The sequence below is a fragment of the Rhinoderma darwinii genome, chromosome 2, assembly GCF_050947455.1.
Source record: "Rhinoderma darwinii isolate aRhiDar2 chromosome 2, aRhiDar2.hap1, whole genome shotgun sequence".
In the NCBI taxonomy this organism is placed as follows: domain Eukaryota; kingdom Metazoa; phylum Chordata; class Amphibia; order Anura; family Rhinodermatidae; genus Rhinoderma; species Rhinoderma darwinii.
The window spans coordinates 74,217,104-74,229,149 of NC_134688.1; the positions used below are offsets into that span (position 1 = coordinate 74,217,104).

Here is a 12,046-nt window from a genome sequence, read left to right on the forward strand (position 1 = left end):
TGTACCGCAAAAGATAGGACATATCCTATCCTTTGCTTTTTACGGTCCATGCTCCCATACCCTGTATGGGAGCACGGGCCGAAAATGCTGGCGGCTGTCCGTGGCCCGCAATTGCGGCCCGTGATTACTGGCACGGCCGTGTGCATGAGGCTTTAGCAATAAGTGTGAACTGTGTAAAGACAGAGGACCCATAAGTCACAGGTTTGTGAAATGATCTCAAGTAAACTATTTTATTAAAGAGGCTCTGTCACCAGATTGTGCAACCCCTATCTGCTATTGCAGCAGATAGGCGCTGCAATGTAGATTACAGTAACGTTTTTATTTTTAAAAAACGAGCATTTTTGGCCAAGTTATGACCATTTTCGTATTTATGCAAATGAGGCTTGCAAAAGTACAACTGGGCGTGTTGAAAAGTAAAAGTACAACTGGGCGTGTATTATGTGCGTACATCGGGGCGTATTTACTACTTTTACTAGCTGGCCGTTCTGATGAGAAGTATCATCCACTTCTCTTCAGAACGCCCAGCTTCTGGCAGTGCAGATCTGTGACGTCACTCACAGGTCCTGCATCGTGTCGGCACCAGAGGCTACAGATGATTCTGCAGCAGCATCGGCGTTTGCAGGTAAGTCTATGTAGCTACTTACCTGCAAACGCTGATGCTGCTGCAGAATCAACTGTAGCCTCTGGTGCCGACACGATGCAGGACCTGTGAGTGACGTCACAGATCTGCACTGCCAGAAGCTGGGCGTTCTGAAGAGAAGTGGATGATACTTCTCTTCAGAAAGCCCAGCTAGTAAAAGTAGTAAACACGCCCCGATGTACGCACATAATACACGCCCAGTTGTACTTTTACTTTTCAACACGCCCAGTTGTACTTTTGCAAGCCTCATTTGCATAAATACGAAAATGGTCATAACTTGGCCAAAAATGCTCGTTTTTTAAAAATAAAAACGTTACTGTAATCTACATTGCAGCGCCTATCTGCTGCAATAGCAGATAGGGGTTGCACAATCTGGTGACAGAGCCTCTTTAACAGTTTTTCTTTATTATTATCCTTTACTATTAGATTACCAACATAATCTATAGCATTTTATGGCTGTGGAGCTGTAATACGCTGTGTGTATGAGGCCTGACTATTTTGTAAAGTCATAACTGGTCTATTAGGCTCTATTCACACTGTATTTGAAACTTTCGTAGGTAATGGATATGTCGGATGTATTTCCCAATGAATACCTCCAATAGTAGGCTCCAACATATGCCCCTCTAAAGGTATACAGTGGCATACATTACCCATAGGCACCAATAGTGGCGTAGCTACAGGGGTCGCAGTGGTTGCAATTGCGACCAGGCCCTGAAGCACCACTATTCACAGTTACTATAGTAACTGGGGCCTATGTAATAAACTACACGGGACCCTGTTACAACAGTATCAGTATACTTACCCTCCTCGCTCTTGAGTCGTGTCTGGCCGCAGCGCCGGTCCGGACACATTTCAGCGTCATAACGTCACAACGCAATGGACGCCGGGAAACAACGTTGTGACGCTGAATGGTGTAAGGACCAGCGCTGCGACCGAAGCTGAAGAGGACCCTGCTCAGGAGCAAGGTGGGTAAGTATAAGATTGCTGTCTGCTGGCGTATCTAAGTTTACCATTTGATATGCTTAAATTCAGGGCCCAGCAGACAGTATCACATGTTGTGATACAGTCGGCTGGGCCTTGTATCTAACCTGCCATGTGTAGGATTGTCTTCTGGGCCCTGTATCTAAGCCTACTATGTATGATACTGTCTGCTGGGCCCTGTATCTAAACTTATCAGATGTTATACTGTCTTCTGGGCCCTGTATCTAAGCCTATCATGTGTGATACTGTCTGCTGGGTCCTGTATATAAGCATATAATGTGTGATAATGTTTGCAGAGCCCTGTATCTAAGCCTATGATGAGTGATACAGTCTTCTGAGCTAACTGTATCTAATCCTATCCAGTAGCATAGCTATAGGGTTTGTAGTCCTATAGATATGCTGACTCCGATATATTAGACACACACATACATTTTGGGGGGGCAAAACATGTTTTGGGGCTTTTGTCCCTGATGTTATAAGACCTTAGAGACGTCCCTGGCTGCTAGTGCTGCATCAATGGGTCACTTAGGAGACCCAGCGATGCAGCTGAAAGCTGCGGGCCATTTGCCATGAAAAGAAGTTATGGGGGGGCCCAAGACAGACTTTTGCATCGGGGCCTGTGAACCTTTAGCTACGCCCCTGGGCTCCCATTTTAAAAACTGGATACAGCATGTATACATCTTTTTACTAGATGCCTCTGTATATAATAGCATAGTCGACTATGCAATACCATACAGCTGAAAAATGTATACCAATGTCTACCGGTCTGACCGATGCCAAAAGGACTCTCTTTTGGCAGTGATCGGATGAATCAGTCGGGTCTGTTAAGTCAATCTTAGGATACACTGAGACTGCAGTGTGAGGACAGAAGTCCTATGTCACTGATCTATCACTAGCAGGAGACAGGGAGAGCAGTGTGAAGCTGTGTCGCATAGAAATACATTCAGACTCTGCAGTTTGAGGACAAAAGTTTTATGTCAGTGATCTATCACTTGCTGCACTTAGATAGGATTCAGAGCAGTGCAAGTGCAGTGTGATGAGACTCCGCCCCCTTTGCCTCTGCAAAGCATCATGGGAAATGTAGGCTGCACTAGGGGAACTATATTAAAGGGAAAGAAGGAACCACGACGGCAGACAACCCATAAAAAGGCACATCAACTAAAACAGGAATACACAAGATTCTTTACAGTATTCTTTAATAATAGCAAATGCTGCACTATATAGGCAAAAAAAAAAATGGTGCAATGCTTCTTTAATTGTTCTGAATACCATAAATATGAAGGATTGTCACTAATTTTACTGTCACAAATTAAATTTCTAGTAACTCAAATGCAGTTTTCAGTAGTATGTTCCATATTCTCCAATGCGCATGCGCCTTGATGGGGAGGATATGATGCATGCTACTCTGCAAATTCCAATGGGTTGACAGGAATGTAGGAAGGAGCTGGTATCTTTTCGATAAGAATCCTTTTCCTAATGTGGAAAAAGTCTAAACAGCACAAAACCTGTGGCTATGGTATAGACATTTTAACAGGAAAATTACAATAGCTAGAACAATACTATGCCTGCACAAGAAACAGGAGAAGACTTTGCTATAGCCAGTTTTTGGTGTCATAAAGAGGGCCTGTTATGAGCACCTTGTGATTCCTGGCAGCAGTTAACCACCCTAATTCCCACATTGCCATGCTCAACCCCCATTGCTGGATTTACTATTACACCAGGCTTCTGACTATGACCAACCCTGTGGGACCAATTGTCTTCTCCTCAAGGCCAGATTATAGCTCAAGCAGTGAGAGTAGATATACCGTAGTTTCTTCCATTCAGTACTCACATACATGCCGTGTAGTTTATGCCGTATGCAGGGATAGAAGAAATCTTATTTATCCTGCACTTGGCCATCTCTGTTAAAAGTTTTGGCATTCAAACAGTGCCATCTTACATTAAGGAGCATGCACAAGGCCGGATTATGTCTCCTCTTTTGCGGTACCGTATTAGAGCTTCCATAAGGGTATACTGTATAGGGCCTTTATATGACAGAAAAAAACATCGGACTGTATGTATGGACATATTCTCCATAGGGAAGAATATCTTTGTACATATGGCACCATACAACCTCTGTGATCTGCCCTGCGCCCCTGTCCATGAGCCCTTACACATTGATCAGAATACTACCAGAGATTTTTCCAGTATTTCTCATCACCAGCGAGAAAAAAAAAATGAGAAAACTCCATGCAATCTAGTTTCTTAAGAGATTCTGATCTATAAATAGCTTTGCATGCTGATATATGGAGAGAACTATTAAGCTCGGCGATATAATGGTGAAGACTACTTAGACTCGTCATCCACATGTGGAGCAGGGCCCATTTGCATGCTAAGGCTGGATTCACACGAGCACATTACGTCCGTAATGGACAGAACGTATTTCGGCCGCAAGTCCCGGACTGAATACACTGCAGAGAGCCGGGCTCCTAGCATCATAGTTATGTACGATGCTAGGAGTCCCTGCCTCGCTGCCGGACAACTGTTCCGTACTGTAATCATGTTTTCAGTACGGGACAGCAGTTCCACGGAGAGGAAGGGACTCCTAGCATCGTACATAAGTATGATGCTAGGAGCCCGGCTCTCTGCAGTGTATTCGGTCTTGCGGCGGAAATACGTCCGTCCGTTACGGATGTAATGTGCTCGTGTGAATCCAGCCTCAGGGTTCTTTTACACTGGGCAATTATCGGGCAAACGAGTGTTCATCGGCTGATCTCATAGTTTCTGTAGCCTAAAATATTTTCGCTATCGGCAACACATCTCCCTGTAAACAGGTAGATGTGCTGCCGAAATGATAGAAATGTATGAGGAGGAGCGATTGGAGTAACGAGCGCTCGTCCCCATACATTACTGATAATTGCTCTGTGTGAAAAGAGCAAACGAGCACCGAACAATGAGTTGTCTCGTTGATCGTCACTCGCTGTTACGGCCAAAATGTGCGGGTGTAAAAGGACCTTTACAGCGGGGAATGCAAGTGAGTAGAAAGATAAAAATTGCAGATTCTGAATGATCATCTTTTAAGTTATTTACAGATTACTCTAGTTTAGGGGGTTTCAGAGGTCGCAGATTTCCTTTAAGACAGGGAAAGAAACAAAACCTGGCCATACGCAAAGCCACCAATCTAATGTGTGCGGGGGGGGGGGGGGGCTGCCCAATTGTCCCAGAGCATTTACTATTAAGGGGAAACAAGAATTAAACATGTTGAATGTCACGGGGCCCAATAAGATTCTGTCACGGAACCAGCCGTGGTGTGGATACACTTTTTCACCAAAAGATTTAACGCGGGGCTACACCGGAAAGCAGAGTCTAAGGGAACCCCTGGTATTCTCCCTTTAACCCCTATACAAGAATCTGGACAGGTGGCTACCCCCAGAGTAGTCTCCCTTGGTGGCAGTCAACGTAAACTAGTGTAGTGCCAGTAAGCGTGATCTGGTATGGCAAAAGCTCATGGCAGGCGGCAAGATTCGTAACGGGTTCACGTAGCAAATGTTCAGGGCAGGCGGCAAGCAAGGTTAGTCAAAAGTACTGACTGAGGTCAAAACCACTAGGAACACAGGGAATGCTAGTAAGAACCAAATTGCCCTGGCAATGAAGGAAGGAAAGGGAAGATCTTAAATATTCAGGGAAAGCTGGGTAGAAATAATTTAGCGTGCTGGCCCTTTAAGAAAGCAAGAGTCAGCGCATGCACTAGGACCCAGAGTAAAGGATCAGCAGCGTCTGTGGCTGCCAGACTTTGAGCTGGGAGGTAAGGAGCTGCGTGGACCAGGAGGAAGAAGACGCCACCTAGAGTAGGTAAGTACCTGATGCTAGTTGCGAATGGAGGCCATGACATTGAATTTGAACATGCCCAAGACTTTCGCCCCAAGAATAATAAGCGGTAGATGTGTCTATTTTCTCTGCCTATGGTAGCAAACATATACACTTGGCAGATCTGACCATACACGCTTAGAATTAATTTGGGTAATTTAGCTGTTAATCTATTGAGTCCTATCTAATGTAAGGCCAGGTATAGCTCTTCAGAATATAGTACTACTACAATTCACTTCATATCTGTTAAATCTAGTATCAGTTCAAGAGGTTATCTCATGAGGACAAACCCTTCTCTAATGATAGCTGTCCCAAAAATGTGTGGGTCCGGCCCCTGTAACCCATGGCAAATAGCGGTTATAGCTGGAGAAAGCTCTGGAACGACATACAAATAAAGTAACACAAACTGGCCATTTAAATAAATGGCCAACCATGTAATACATAGATAGGCCAATTCAACTTTATGATGTCCATATATTCTAGGGCAGGGGTCGGGAACCTATGGCTCGCGAGCCAGATATGGCTCTTTTGATGGCCGTATCTGGCTCGCAGACAGGGCTCCTACCTGTCTATGGGAGGGATGCACGTTGCAGCCGCACAGCTCAGTATAGTACACATGACTATGAGAGCGGGGCTGCGGCTGTGTAATTCAGCCACAGCCCCGCTCCTGAGTCCTGACATATGCGCGCGGGGTCAGCATCATGTGATGCGGCCGGCGCTGCACTAATGATCTGCGGCATTGAAGACAGAACATGGCGGGCGCGCTACAAAGCACCCCCATGTTGTCTTCAGTGCCTGAACTGCCGCTCATTAGTGCAGCGCCGGCCGCATCTCCTCATGCTGACCGCGCGCGCACTTCCTGTCAGGAGCGGGGCAATGGCTGTATTACACAGCCGCAGCCCCGCTCTATAACGCCGGAGATCAGAGAACCTCTCATCTCTGCCGTTATTCCCGTGAATGCTGCGATCACAGCTGACTGCAGCATTCAGGGGAAAGTGAGAAGGGGGGATGCCCCTGGATCGCATCACAGGGAATTCCTGTGACGCGATCGAGGGCCATACCATATATGGGCAGACAGCCCAGGGTCTATTGACGGACCCCAGGGCTGTCTGACCATATCTCTTGTTGTTAGGATATACCCAAGTATGTCCTAACAACAGCCTGTGTGCTATCTGTCCACAGGCTAATGTACTGGCACATATCTGATATATGTCAGTACATTAAAGTTTAAAAATAAAGTAAAAACAAAGTATGGTTACATTTTTAAAAAAATATACACCTTCACCTTTTTTACAATAAACATTAAAATAAGTCTCAATACATAAAATACACACATTCAGTAATGGCGCGGACAACAATGTTTTTGCATCATTTATGATGTGTACGCTGTAAAAAAATGAAATAAACACGGCTTTCATTCACTTATTAATGTGAGGCGCGAGGTGCGATTAATTTACCCTCCATGTTCCTCACATTAATAGTAATTAACCCCATCATGTACCTCGCCTATCTGCGCATGCGCGAGTTCAAAGAGACAGAGAGTCCTGGGTCCTGCCGCCGATGGCCATAGTGAAGCGCTCCTGCACGAAATGGTGAGTATATCTTAAATTCTATATTTTAAGGGTAAAAGTTGGGGGTCGTCTTATACGCCCAGTCGTCTTATACGCCGACATATACGGTAGTTCTTTGATGGCCTGATAAGCATTGGCGGCAGTGGTGAGCGGCAGGGAGCATGGACTACATTTCCCATAACTCCCTGCATAGCCGCGCCGTCTGCAAGCACGCACCTGCGTCCCCTAGTGAAGCGGCATCTGCCTCCTCCCTTGTGTCTCCCTTGGACGTTCCAGAAACCCCTGGCTGTGCTGCTGCTTTGAAGGTGAACATTATAACATGGAAATTGTTACACAGCCTCATGGTCAGCAGCAGTGAGCTGCATCAATAAAGGGGCTGTGTAATACAGTGTGTCCCACCAACCCCCCCTTCCCACTTCACCCCTGAAAATAATCCCACATAATCCATAATATAGCCCCCCCCCCAAAAAAAAAAAAAAATATGGCCTTAAAAAACATCTGCCACCCATATTACACTCTTGGGGGCTTTAAATTAATCTCTTGTGGGCATAAGAAACTGATTTAAAGGACCACTATCAGGGCAAAAATCTGTTCTGAGCGCTTTATTACAGCTCTGGAGGTCTCCCAGATGGGTCTGAGCCTCTCTTTTTTGTTCATTTTCTGTAAGACCAACACTTTTAAAAGGGCCACTGACAGATACAATTGCTCCAGCGGTCACTTAGTACACAAAGGAGTGTTCCTCTCTGCTGCACTAAGCCACCGCTGGACCTAAACAATAATTCGCTGTAAAATAATAAAATAGATAATTGACATAACTGACAATGCGTTGTGTGACATGTCCAACATTCCAGCTTCTTTCTTCTGCGAATGCCTCAAAGCTGGCATTCTCTCAACATCAGGTGGGAAGAATGCCAGCTTCCAGTCATGCGCAGGAAAAAGAAGAAGCCAGACTGCTGGACTGATGTCATGCATCGCAAGCTCACAATGTAAGTTATTTATTTAATTTTTTTACTGCTAATTACCATTGTTTCAGTCCAGTTGTGGCTTTATACAGCAGGGAGGAGCATTCCTTGCTGTACTAAGTGAACATTGGAGCGATTGATCTGTCAATGGCCCTTTAAACATATTGTACGGCTCTCGCGGAATTATATTTCAAAATATGTGGCGTTTACGGCTCTCTTAGCCAAAAAGGTTCCTGACCCCTGTTCTAGGGGGTTGTATTTGTTCCAATGAAAGAATATAAGTTTGGCATATATACTGTGTGGTGACTCCACTTCTGCAGCCTGTCAGCAATGACTTATTTTAAAAAATGAAAAGCCAAAACTAAGTGTCCCAAAAAAAGGGAGCAAAAAGGCAAGCTGGCGGAGGCAGTGTGATGCTTTGGGCAATGTTCTGCTTGGATCCTGGAATTCATGTTACTTTGACATATACCATCTACCTAAACATTGTTGCATCTCAGGTACACTTCTTCATGGCCATGGTATTCCCTAATGGCAGTGGACTTTTTTTTAGCAGGAAAATACGCCCTGCCACACTGCAAAAATTGAGGAACATGACAAAGAGTTTAAGGTATTTGACTTGGCCTTCAAATTCCCCAGATCTTAATTCGATCGAGCATCTATGGGATGTGCAGAAAAACAAGTCCGAGGGAGGCCCCACCTCGCAACTGACAGGACTTAGAGGATCTGCTGCGAACATCTTATGAACTTAGATGTGATCGTTATGACAATAAACCTGTGTATCAGAGACACGCATGACCCGCTCTTAGCTGAGCCGTCAGTTCAGCTAAGGATCTGCTGCTAACGTCTTGGTGCCAAATACCACAGGACACCTTCTGAGGTATTATGGCGTCCATGCCTCCACTGGTCAGAGCTGTTTTGGCGGCACAAGGAGGACCTACACATTGTTAGGCAGGTGGTTTTATATACATGGTCTACTTGGTGCAAAGCAAAAATATTTGACTATGTATGGAAACTGCGCATTATAGAACAGAGGTGAAGCGGATACGCATACATGTTCTTTATTCAGAATCACTCTATACTGTCTTGAGTAAACGTTAACATTTAGCAACATGAAGCTTCACTTGCATAGACATATCTTCATATTTAAAAGACTCACACTGCACAATTGATAGAATTGCAGCGAGGTCCCAGTTTCTGCCAGTACCGGAGTCAACCAGTAGAAATTTTGGATTACTCAGTGGTTGTAAAGGGATCTTGCAATGTTGATTCAAGTCGTCCTTATCATATAATCTGTGTTGTATAAAGCAACAATCATCTTTGAGCAGTTCTAGGTCACAAGTGACTTGTGCATTAATTCCCCATACTCATGTGTACATACAATGAACACAGCGTTCCACTACAATGATAGTTATTAACTAAACCTTATAAATTAATAAACCGACTCAGAGTTAATGATGAAGCCGAATTACTGGCTGTACCCACACGAGAAAGCAAAATCTTTTGTGATAAAGGAGTAAAGAAAATAATCAATTTACATGTCAGTGAATTGAAGCAATAATACAAATAATTCACAGATTCAGTCTAGCCCATTTGCCTAATGATGTTACTCTTAACATAACGGTATGGTAATCTGTATATGAAGTACTTAGACTGTACAATACAACGCATTTTTGGGGAATTAGCATAAACATGTCATATTATTTTGTAAGAGCTAGCATCCAAGCAAGCATTTAAAGGATAGCAATAGACATAGGATACATAGACAAAGGAGAACTGTTGGCCAAACCTTTTTTCAGCCTGCAATTATCAGTCCCGATTCTCCAATTTACATGCACTTTCAGCTTGGCCAAATCTGCATGTTATTTCCAGGGAGCAGGGGCTGCCAGTCACCCCTGATGTTGCTTATCACTATGGTGAAAAAAAGAATCAGAGAAAAGTAATGAATGCTACTGGATGTTCTCGCAAACAACAACCAAGGGTCAGCCAGGCCTCACATATATTAGATTGTTGCTGGTTTTTGTAAAAAATAGGATTTACTGACTAAAATCTAATGTCTATGGCAGCTTAACAAAAATGAGCACTGAAGTATCAAATAATCGACAGTGATGAATTCATAAGGCGGGCATGGCAAGAGAACTAGTGGTCAAAGGAGTTCTCATAATGTCCTAGACATTTAGAGTACAATGTAATTTGATAGAAGGCGTTGGGGGAACGATAGATTTCCTCATTCCTAAGCCTTTGTTTCCCAGAGAGATAAGTCGCCCTCAGATGTGTCTGTCAGAGGCTTATCCCCCTCTCCCTATTAAAATAAATATGCATGCTTGGCCAATCAGAACATTCATGTTTATGGGGTATAAGGAGAGACAGCAATTCACCAAATCCAAAATTGACAGCCATCTCACATAGCTCAATAGTAGTGCCCTGAAGAATCAGCTATGCCATCCTCCCAGAAAATGCATGACATTACATGAAAGTACAAAGTGTAATATTCTTTTATTTTTTTAGTCTTTTGAACCTTACTAAACATTTAATATTTATTGATACACATAAAAACATTGTGTATATATATATATATACATATATATATGTAAAGAAATGGAGCTGCACAATGAGAAAGTCTTTTTAGGTGGGTGCTAGCTTCAATGTGAACGTCTACTTCACCTTCTTTACACAACTTCAAAACCATGGATGGAAGAAGCACTCCAAGGATATCGGTCCTCAAAACCATTTTATTCACCCAGTGTTCACAATAGCAATGTCTCACCCTCTCATTGAGGGCAATCTCAAGCAATAAGTGTCAGTAGTCACTGTATATATATATATATATATATATATATATATATATATATATATATATACACAACACACTGTGTAATTAAAGGGGTTGTCCCACAAAACACATGTATCCCCTATTCACAGGAGCTGGGGATCCGACCGCTGGGACCCCCGTCGATAAGGAGAATGGGGAACCTAAAGTCCCCCGAAGTGCTCCATGAGAAGCTTAGGACTTCCGGGATCTGTGTCTGGCAGCTCCATGAAATGAATGGAGCGCCAGTCACACATTGCCAAAAGAGGCGATGGAAGTAAAAAGTTGCAAATTTAGGCACAACTATGCAGTGAACAAAAATGTGCGACTTTTTTACGACAGAAAACTGGCGTAAACCTGTTGATATATTTTCCCACTGTATCATGTCCCATCCACAGAAAAACAAGATTACATCTATATGTGAACTACATAACTCCCTCTCTTATATTTATACCCCTATGAATTAACCTGGGAGAAAAAAGGAGAAAAAATAAAATGTAAATGTTTAATTACTCGCCATACCCCATAAGTCCAATAAGTCACTAACAAAATCCGCAAACATGAGTCATTATATTGTTTGACAATCCAGTCCTGGCACACACATTCTCCAGGCCTGTTAATGATTCAAGGGGAGATACCACACTATATGGCTATAGAACGGGCATTGGCCACAGGGCGCCTCGACCGCATCTCTGCCTATAGGGGAGCAATGAAGGTTGTGAACAGAACGATCAGCCCTAGTGGCTGACACAGTGCACTACATAATATACTGGAAGTATTCTAGACCCATGGTAGACAAACAACACGAAGCTGTACCCACCATAACAGATGAACAATTATTACTGAACCTTTTCCTGCAGAACTTCCAACCAGAACCAATGTCCGGAAGCTTCCTCGCAGCATGTCATCCATGTAGAAGTATGGGAGCAATCCCAAAACCTGGCACCACTACAGACCCCATTCAATATAAAGTGGCTGATAGTAAATGATAAATAATAAAAGCTCGATCAACGTCTGGTATCAATAGCCGGTAAATTGCATTGTCTAGTATCTGTTTCCTCTGTTGTAAGTGACTTAATAACCACAAGCAAACAATAGAGCAAACAATAAACTTAATGGTGTCTCTGTGAATGGGAGTTCAATGTAGATTTACCAGTAACACATGTGGCCACACACCGCAGTACCGTCGCTTATATACAGTACATTTACCAGTATCACATGAGTATTGTTTGTGCTGAAA

General features: G+C 43.6%; 1 protein-coding gene across 2 annotated transcripts in view; it reads right to left on the bottom strand.

Moving 5' to 3' along the window:
- The window catches only part of LOC142740621 (phosphatidylinositol 3,4,5-trisphosphate 3-phosphatase TPTE2-like), a 55,232-nt gene that overhangs the window by 40,654 nt on the left and 2,532 nt on the right, over window positions 1-12,046 (bottom strand). Inside the window, exon 2 of one of the 2 annotated variants that reach the window (XM_075850045.1) lies at window positions 9,787-9,908. The exons of the other annotated variant lie outside the window; for it this stretch is intronic. The gene's annotated coding sequence lies outside the window, so the exon portion shown is untranslated. The remainder of the gene's footprint in view (window positions 1-9,786; window positions 9,909-12,046) is intronic. 2 annotated transcript variants of the gene reach the window in all.